This window comes from Podarcis tiliguerta (genome assembly GCF_965153285.1).
Source record: "Podarcis tiliguerta genome assembly, chromosome: 3".
NCBI lineage: Eukaryota > Metazoa > Chordata > Lepidosauria > Squamata > Lacertidae > Podarcis > Podarcis tiliguerta.
The window spans coordinates 73,483,531-73,491,643 of NC_139536.1; positions in this window are offsets into that span (position 1 = coordinate 73,483,531).

Below are 8,113 nucleotides of genomic sequence, written 5' to 3' on the forward strand. Positions count from 1 at the left end.
TAACTCTAAAAACTGTTCCTCTAAAAGACATAGGTGCTGATCGTAAGTCTGAAGATGATTCATTCTGGGGTTGTGCCCTTTTAGATTCTTGGATCTAAAGCCATTTTTTGCTTTGTACATTAGTATTTAGCTAGATTAGGCCCAGTTGTTCTTCATTAGCCTGTGCAGTGCTTTCAAGTCTGCCGACACATGATCCCATCGGGGTGCCCCACTGACCAACCTGTTAGCCACATTCTGCACTTGCTTCAGCTTCTGCACAGTCTTCAAGGGCAGCCTGCAAACTGTAGTAGCCCAGATAGGAGGTCACTAGAGCATGGACTGCTGAGGCCACACTATCTTGGCCCAGGAAGAGTCATAGTTGGCAAACTAGCTTAAAGTGGGTGTAAGCACTCCTAGCCACAGAAGACAATTGGGGAGCCATACCAGTGACAAATTGGAATTTAGGCATACTCCCAGACTCCTTCAAGGGGAGTGCAAAACCTCCCAGAGCAGATAATTCCCAGACAGGAGAACCCCCCACCCAGATCATGTCCCTCTTATCAGGATTCAGTTTATTGTCTCCCTACAAGCCCAGTGCTGCTTCCAGACACTGATCCAACACCTTCACAGCTTATCCTGATTCAGATGGAATGGAGAGCAGAGTTATTTCCATAGTGAAGTATTCAAGATCTGGGAACCAGGGGATATTAATCTACCTCCCAGTGATGGAAATAACACTCCCATTCTTCCCAATGGACTGCAGCTACCTGCTAGTTCAACAGGGCCAAAGGGATGCTTGTGTTTGCTCCTGCATAGAAACAGTTGTGGTTTGTTGCCGATCTCACTCTATTATCTCCTATGACCAGACAATTCAGAGAGAAGTTATGTCACGCTGTAGTCTTCCCCCACTCCCCTACCCCAAGGAAGTGTAATGCCCAAATGAATGAAATGGTGGCCAAGGCAATTTTTCCTACATGGAGATGAAGTCTGCAGCTAAATGAGATCTTCCTGGCTTTAGGACAACCACCTACACATGAGACTTTTCAGGGTGGGGACAGTGGTAATCATGTTGCTTGCTTCAGGACAACATCAAGTTCTTGCTCTCCACCTAGCGAAGGAACAGCACATGTGTACTGGACTCGGCTTCTGTGAAAGTCCCAGTTGCTTGCTGATAATGCACATGCATTTGTTTTGGGCCATTTTTGGGAGGATTGCAAAAGACAGAGAGCTTTAGTTGGCATCTCCTATTTTGGCCAGTCATGAGGAGCTTAAATTAGTATGTAACTGGTTTTTTTATACTGTTCCCCAAAAAATCCTGGGGAGTGTGGTTTTGTGGGGTACTGGGACACCTGTTAGAGAGCCCAACCCCCCAATTTCCTTACTCTTGGTTTTTTAGAGCAAGGCATCCTTGAAGGATGTCTGCACAGAGCCTCTACCCCAAATTCTTGGATTTTGTGTCTTTGGGTGGTGACCAATATTAGTTATACTTAGAATAATAATTGAAATTAATGAACGTTATTAAGTTAGGTCCATAACTTTAGGGGGTCTACTCTGAGTAAACCTTATTTGAATCCTTTGAGCCCCATAACGAGAAGCCAAGGAGATGTTTGCATATGCATCCTCTGTCTTTCACATCCCCTTTCGATATTCACACCCTTTTTGAAATAAAGGACCCTCGAAGTTTCCTATATAAAGAAGTGTAGTCAGAAAATTCTTAAAACAGCATTTTCTGTGTCACTCACACATTGACCGTCAGATCATCTAGCAGTACGTAATGGAGTTAAGTTCACATATTTATGATTATGACTGATTGAAGCTTTTAAACCAAGGTACACATATGTGTGAAACAGTCCTAAGCAAACATAGGTATGATATGCAATTTGCATATTGCGAGTATTAATGCCAGGGAATGCTTTTAATCAAGGGGTTGGCAACAACAGTTGTGGTACTATTTCAGGAATTTTTAGAAATAAATATTGTCAGATCTTGCCAGGAGAATCTGAAATACAGTTTTGCATTCCTCCCCTCAACCCACAGCTTCTGGAACAGCTCAACTAAAGGATTTGTTGATTTGCGGTTATTTTTAATTATTTTGTAGCTCACTCATATGAAGGAACCATAAATATTATGTAGAGTATTTATGTGCACACACACGTATATCACACAGTTAATTATGTATTACACAGACACACTTTGGATGCATTTCCCTACTTAAACGCTTATGCTTCGATACTAAACACATTAACTGGAAGTGCGTCAGAAATCTAATGAAATGTTAACTCCTAGAATAGTAAAATAAGATTATATTGGGAGACTATTTATTTTTTAAATACCCCCCCCCCTTTTTCGGGATCGGGTTGGTTTTTAACAGAATTTTGGAGGTGAGAGGAATTGTATGTATTTTTGTGTTTTTATATTGTAAAGTGCCTTGTGAATCTCGGATGAAGGGCGGTATAGAAATGATGATGATGATGATGATGATGATAGGTAAAGGTAAAGGTACCCCTGCCCGTAAGGGCCAGTCTTGCCAGACTCTAGGGTTGTGCGCTCATCTCACTCTATAGGCCGGGAGCCAGCACTGTCCGCAGACACTTCCGGGTCATGTGGCCAGCGTGACAAGCTGCATCTGGCGAGCCAGCGCAGCACACGGAACGCCGTTTACCTTCCCGCTGGTAAGCGGTCCCTATTTATCTACTTGCACCCAGGGGTGCTTTCGAACTGCTAGGTTGGCAGGCGCTGGGACCGAACGACGGGAGTGCACCCCGCCGCGGGGATTCAAACCGCCGACCATGCGATTGGCAAGTCCTAGGCGCTGAGGTTTTACCCACAGCGCCACCCGCGTCCCACTGATGATGATGATACGAAGGTATAAAACAGGAATTCCACAAGACCCTCCGAATCTAATTTTTTGTAGATACCAATGATTTTAATTGACTGTTTCAGAACAAAGAGGTTTTTAAGGACTATAGGCACAGACTGCAAATATTGTCATCTACAGATCAATCATAGGCATATTTATAAAGAAATAAGTCCTACTGTGTTTAACGGGGCTTATTTCCAATTAAGGATGAGATCCTATACACACTGAACTCAGTGGGGATTACTTCTGCGTAGATGTACATAGGATGGCATTGTTTGTTCGAGTTGTAACCACCACAGCAGCGCAATGCTAGCCGTGGCTACTCAGAAGTAAGTCCTATTGAATTCTATAGGTTTTACTTCCAAGTGAGTGTGGAAGGACCGCAGACATGGTTTTCTTTCTACTTTCGGAAATCCTGTAACATAAAAGAAGTATTCTCTTCTCCTCTACTATAGGGGGAAACGCCACAACAGCAATGCGCTTCTCTCGAGGCTCGAGCTCCCATGTTTCTGTCCTTTTTCTGATCGAGGTTTAATTTATTTTGTGGTTCATTTCATCAGAATGCTATTCCCGGACCGGGCCAAACGTCACAGGAGGGAAAGCGGTCCAAAACGAGGAGGAGACGGTGATAGTGCGAGGAAGATCTTTCATCCGATTCACCCGTGTTTTTGGAAAGCGAGTGCTACAGAAATCGCCGACTCTGCTTATTTCCAACGAAGGCTGCGAAGATCCTCGGTATAATGACCTGAAAATTCCTGCACTTTTTCGATGCCTTTGAGATCCGGATTCAAAGCGCTTCGAGGGTCTAGTTACAAGGGACTGGACATCATCACGTGTGCCGAGGTTTCCTTTGTGTTGACTTCGACGTGCCTGTTTCCAGCGAGGAGCTGCATTTCTACAGCGCATTCTCCCGGAAGGTAAGCGCCCTGCCGTTGCCCTTTTAACTGCGGGAGCCGCGCGCTTCTGCGGTGGGGCCCACCGAGTCTCATGCGTCGGGACAGCCGTCAGGCAGAGCGCAGGGCTCCGCCTCCCCGGCTCTCCGAAGCCCCGCCCCGATCCTCTCTTTACCGGTCGGTGCGAAGCCGTCGGGTGGCTGAGTCGGTCCTGCTGCCCGCCTGCTCTCCCACTAAGCCGCCGCGAATTTGCTGCTGCTAGTGCGGAGCTGCTTGGCTCGTCCGACGCCGCTGGCGGAGAGGAGGTGGGCTGGACACCCGCAGCAGCCGCGGCAGTGACGCGCCGCAGTCTCCTCCTCCTCCTTCTCTTCCGCTCGTCTCCATGCTGCGACGCCTATCGGCTTGTTTGGAGAGAGGCGGCTGCCGTCTAAGACATTGCAAGGCAGCGGGGCAGTGAATGGAGACGAGGAAAGGGCATGGAAGAGGCGCGGGTCGACACAGGGAAAGGTTAAGATTGTGATCCCATAGGCACACTTAATCCGGAGTAAAAACAAACAAAGGATGGGGCGATGAATGGATTCGGAGAGGAAAGAGATAAATGCGTAAGGATGGACGGAGATTTGAGTTTTTTGCTGGGGTGATCAAGGGCATATAACCAAGTAATTTAGGAATAAAAAAATGCCTGCCCTGTCTCAGCAGCATGAAGTGGGGGACCCGGCCTTTCTTCCTCCCGAACTCTCCCAAAAATGGGAAAAGCTGCAGCACCAGCAGCGTTGCTAAACAGTGAAGTTGAGTTGCCCGGCTAGTGAGGGCAGTGCACGGGAAGGATTCCAGCAAGTGGCAAAAAAAGTTTCCTTGCTTTTTTGCATGGCTGTGAGTGACAATCAGGCCAAATTGTTAAGCAAGCAAGTGGGTCCAAAGTGACCTAGTCCAAATGGGTATGATCCAGTCAGTTTGGCCCTTTTAGGTCTTGCATTTGATGGTGATGTAAGCACCTCCCCTTAAGTTCCAAAACATTTCCAGGGCAGCTTACAAAAGGAGATATTTGGGAACGTATATAGTTCCCTTTTGAAGCTGTGCAGCCCAATCCTGTGCACTTTGAATTTGTGTCCACTTGTATCAACATTAAAAAGGTAAAGGTAAAGGACCCCTGACAGTTAAGTCCAGTCGCGAACGACTCGGGGGTTGCGGCGGCACTCATCTCACTTTACAGGCCGAGGGAGCTGGCGTTTGTCTGCAGACAGTTTTTCCGGGTCATGTGGCCAGCATGACTAAACCACTTCTGGCGAAACCAGAGCAGCGCACAGAAACACCGTTTACCTTCCGGCCGCAACGGTACCTATTTAACTACTTGCACTTTGACGTACTTTGACGTGCTTTCAAACTGCTAGGTTGGCAGGAGCAGTGACCGAGCAAAGGGAGCTCACCCTGGGGATGCGAACTACCTATCGGCAAGCAGTGGTTTAGACCACAGCGCCACCCGCGTCCCTTGTTTCAACATTAGGCCATATGTTATAGCCACAGTATGGGACTTGGGTGGCGCTGTGGGTTAAACCACTGAGCCTAGGATTTGCCAATCAGAAGGTCAGCGGTTCGAATCCCCACGATGGGGTGAGCTCCCGTTGCTCGGTCCCTGCTCCTGCCAACCTTGCAGTTCGAAAGCACGTCAAAGTGCAAGTAGATAAATAGGTACCGCTCCGGCGGGAAGGTAAACACCGTTTCTGTGCACTGCTCTTGTTCGCCAGAAGCAACTTATTCATGCTTGCCACATGACCTGGAAGCTGTACGCCGGCTCCCTTGGCCAGTAAAGCGAGATGAGCGCCGCAACCCCAGAGTTGGTCACGACTGGACCTAATGGTCAGGGGTCCCTTTACCTTATAGCCACAGTGTGCACATGCATATAGTACATGACCATTGTATGATGCCTTAAATGCATTGTGGCCACTAATGTATCTGTAGTAACAGAAAAATCCAAGTTGGCATAAGAATTTTGTCCTGGTTTTCTTAAGTTTGAAAAAGGGACCAGTTGGTGGGTATGGAATTGTAGCCTAACTCAAGCTCTCTGCATGTGGCCCTCAGAAAGTTACCCAGAAGGTGATGTGGACCTTGGTTTGCAAAAGGTTCCTCATCCCTGCTAGAAAAGCTACCTATACTCCTTCTATATTGTGGGAAGTGCAAGTGAAAGAATGTGTGATGATTGGAAGCTGGCATGCTATTGTATATAAACACAATATAAAATAATCACCTTCCACACTTAGCATCCCTGAAGGTTGCTAGATGGATAGACAGAAAGATAGATAGAGAGAAGGCAGAGAGGTCAGTGCTTTAAGTGTGTTATGCAACCAATAATATTTTTAATGCGGCAATATGTATTCTATGAAATGGACACAAAATGTAAGCCAAGAGAAATGTCTCAGCTTCACCTCCTCGGTGTAAGGAAGCTAGAGCATTCCTCCGTGAAAGACTATTTTTCAGCCCTGTCCAAATTACAAGTCAGCAGTACAATACAGGTGAGTATATCCAGAGCATTATGGGTAAACAAGAACCATACCACCGGGGTTTTCCCCTGACTTGCAAAAAGTGTGCAAATGTGCCACAGTGGAATGTAGCCCTGAAGATTATTATTACTATTTCAATAGAAACACATGGCCGTGATGTACTCCAAGAACTTTATTTGAATCTTTCTAGTGCCCCACTGGTTCATGACAGGGCCGGATTTAGGTTTGATGAGGCCCTAAGCTACTGAAGGTAATGGGGCCCTTTATATCTTATATTTTAGGGAGCAGGCTAGCAAGTGGGGCCCATTACTTACATTATAGGAGCCCACACAACGCAAAATACTGTTGCTGTATGTAGGTTTTATTTTTATTTTTTAATCTTATATTTTGGAAATGTACATCCAGTTTTTTTCCCTTTAAATTATTTTGGGGCCCCCCAAGAGAGTGGGCCCCTAAGCTCTAGCTTGTTTAGCTTATATGTAAATCTGGCACTGGTTCATGATGTGTGTAGATATCCCCCCCCCCCAGCCATGCAGTTCCAAAGTTAAAAAGTGTAATCGTCAACCATCAGAGCAAAAAAAAAATAAAAAAAAATATTCAGGTGCAATTGCACTTTAACCAAACATTTTTTTAAAGCAGTGTTATTATGTACCAAAAACTGAATTGAAACATTTCGTATTCTAACTATTCAAATTAAGGTTAGAATACCATTTGAGAGAAGCTTACAATCCTTTGTTGATAATCCCTCTTAAGGATCATTGTATATTTTGTTCATAATGTATAGAATTGGATAATGTAATATGGATATGAATAATGGAATAAAAATGTACGGAAAATTAACTTTACAAAAGTGATGAATGATAATGACAGGAGCATAGCATGTTGCAGGAAAGGTAGTACAGAAATGCAGGTAGGTAATGCAATAACGTGATCTGGGGGAAAACACCACCATCAGCCACATCACTGTCTACAACGCAGAAAATGCTTTTGCAGAGGGAAAGCAATAGCACAGTGCCAGTCTATGGATGCAAGAACAATGTTGTAATCCCACTTAAATTTCTTAAATCTGAACCTTTATTATATACCCAGGCTTCCTATAGATTGGTAACCTAACAGATATTTAAGTAGGGCATATATGGCTCCCTGACTGGGCTTGACAATACAGGCCTGTAGCAGGGTTTGTCCTACTCCAAGGGAAATCAGGCTATCTAGAGGCTTGACTTCCCTGTACTGTAGTTAAGGATAATGCATACAAATAACACACAATATTTGAAGCAGAAATATTGCCACAAATGAACATATGTGAAAAATAGAAATATAATAGGAAAAACATGGGAAATCTGTTGGTTTGGGAACAGTGTGTTCTGGATTCTCAGGAATCGCTTGGTGGACGAATGTTGCCAGCTGTGAACGGCTAGATAACGGCTCCCTCTGTAGGACTGGGATTGCTCAGTGTGTTGAATGAGATCCAAAAATGTTACTTGTAGTGAAAAAAATTGCCTTAGAATCTCTGCTGAAGGACTGGATAAAAATAATAACAAGAAAGAAATATTGGAGCATGGTCTGAAGAGATGTGTTTGGGACTTAAAAACACAGGATGAGGCAATCCTCTTTCTCAGGTAAGGTTGTCACTTAAGTGATTTGAAAATATGCAAGGGCATATCCCTTGCTCGAGGGATAAAATCTGGGCTTTTTGTTATGACTGTCATGGTAGAATGCCCTCCCCGGATACAGAAACTCTTTTCTTTCCTCAGTTCTTAATCTCAGTCTGCTGGTTTAGTGGGATAGTGGGATAGTGAACATAAAACAGGGCGTAACTGTCTTCCCCAATGAATATGCACTCATTTCGCTAAAATAACTTCATTTTGCACAAAAGCCCTCTA